This window comes from Triticum aestivum, chromosome 2A, assembly GCF_018294505.1.
Source record: "Triticum aestivum cultivar Chinese Spring chromosome 2A, IWGSC CS RefSeq v2.1, whole genome shotgun sequence".
Lineage (NCBI taxonomy): Eukaryota > Viridiplantae > Streptophyta > Magnoliopsida > Poales > Poaceae > Triticum > Triticum aestivum.
The window spans coordinates 738,866,974-738,869,567 of NC_057797.1; positions in this window are offsets into that span (position 1 = coordinate 738,866,974).

Below are 2,594 nucleotides of genomic sequence, written 5' to 3' on the forward strand. Positions count from 1 at the left end.
CTTTATGTGTCTCAAGCGCGACTGCTGATTGATGTTCATCGACTTCGACTACGTCCTCGACGTCTTCAACATCACGATGAGTCAAACCACTGAATCCAAGAAGAAGACTGTCGAGGATGCTCCCGTCGCCGCTGCTGCTTTAACCGGCTGACTGGAGGGTATAATCTGTTTATCCCTCTTTTGTTTATTCCTATTTTAGTGGTAGATCTGTTTACATAGATGTTTGTGCTCTGTGTGTAATACAACACATGCTTGCACGGTAAAATATCACAATGAGGTTAACACTGCTAATGTCATCATCATGTTTTGTTCCTAGATTAAATCAATTGAAAAATCGGTAATTTAAACAACATGTTATTCCAATCTTAGGTCCAAAAAATGTGGACGACAGCAAAAAAATCATAGCAGTAGAATAACTTAGGAATATCCAAATAATTGTAAGGACAGATAAAAATATAGGTAAATAACTGAACAACACACCACCGTGATTCCATACCAGCAGTAGGAGTATATGGACACTTTCTGTATGTGCTTATCCTCCAACTGTACTTTGTGTGCACCATTAGATGTACAGTTCCGTAACACTGATGTATAGGCTGCGCTCTGTGGTGACTACACCGTTTATCGTTTCTTTCTTTAACTCCTCAAGCTTTAAGGCCTTTTTGATTCACAGGATCTAAAAAACACGTGAATAGGAAACCATATGATTGAAATGTCATGGTCATCTCAATCCTACAGGATTTTGGGTTGTTTGATTGTATCATAGAAAATACAAAGAATTCTTTAAGAGAGGTTTGGAATGGATGTTAGAAATCCTATGGGAAGTAGTGCAAAGAAATCCTTAGAAAAAATTCCTATAGGATTTAAACCAACATAGAAAAATCGTGAGAATCCTAATCCTCCAAAAAAACATATGAAATCCTTTGAATCAAAGGATCCCTTAATATGCAAGGCAGAGCACATACCACTATGCTAAAAAGGTAGACATTCTTACTGGGTTGTTTATTCATCAGTAGTACGAACATACAAGAGAATTATCGCCGTCATTCCATTGTTAGCATGTGAGCTAAAAAAGTCATTAGCATATAACTGACTTGCAAAAAATTTAGAGTACAAGTTTAGTGTTAGTAGTGTGCAACTTCCGATGATATAATAATTTTGTGGATTTTCAGGCAACTGAGGATTAGCAAAAGCACATTCTTGTCATTGTATTGTGCTTAGCCCCACGAAATAAACGTTGTTAATCCTTACATTTTCTCTCAACATATAGTATGCTACGAACTTTCTAGTATATTTTCCTTCTCTAAGACAATTTTTTTCTCAAATACACACGAGTGTGCGTATCATTCATTAAAGAAGGAGGGGGAAAGAATCCCAAAACTCCACATTGTTACAGATGCGGGTCTTTTCCTTCTCTAAGACAATTATGTGCATACTTGTATTGAAGTTCAATCTCTGGATATATAGATTTTTTTATCCAGGTAGCCAAGGTAAAATTAGTCATGTTATTGATAATGTTAGAAATGTATTCGAACTATTACTCTAATTCCTTTAAAATTCCAGCTATAGAATGCTAAATTTCTTTTTGCTAAATTTGCTAGACCGTGGTGATGTCTAGTATACAAAATGATACACATGAGGCAATTATTTCTCATATAGAGCCATGAGATTTTCTGAAAACTCTCATGCATATATAGGTTATTCCACTTTTAGGTAAAAAAATGTAAATGACAGAGATAAAGAAATCGTAGCTGTGGAATATTGTAACAACCCCAAAAATGACTGCAAGGATAGTTTAAAAAAATACATACTCCCTCCGTAAAGAAATATAAGAGCGTTTTGATCACTAACTTTAATGATCTAAACGCTCTTATGTTTATTTACAGAGGAGAACATTACGTACCCGTGGTTCCATACCAGCAACAGGCATATATGGACACTTTCTGCATGTGCTTATCTTCGTACTGGGCAATGCTATTTCGCGCTCGTGCGCTGTAACAACAATATTAGATGTGACCTAACGAACGCTCACTTTCTGAATAGTGTGATCAATAATGTGTTTGGTAGGAGTGGTAGATGTGACCTAAAGCAGGAACTATTATTTCATTTTTGGCCCCACGGTTGATCACGGACCTGCATACCTACCTGTAGGGCATATCATGTACTGAAACGTCTTTCTGATTAATTGTACAACCTGATTTACTTTTAGACTACAATTAAATACTCCGTTTATCCAGGTACAACTAAATGAGAAAAGAGAGCATAAATGAGGTCACTGTGATACAAAACTATGATACTCCCTCTGTAAATAAATGAGACTGGTACATTGGCACGTGCAAAGCACGTCAAAAATTTATAAAGGCACACCGTGAAACCATAAATTGAGGATAGGTGAAAAGTTTTGGCAGACTTAGAATGGGGCCTTGCGCCATTGATGTGTACGCCGTCTCACAGACCAGCTTCCGGTGCATGTGCAGTGAGAGAAGCGGTTGGTCAGAATAGCTACCCACACAAATAGCCGGTAGCAGCGAAGCAGCTGAACTTTTCTTTCAAAACCAAGTAAATGTGATCTTTCTAGAAAACCACAATAACTT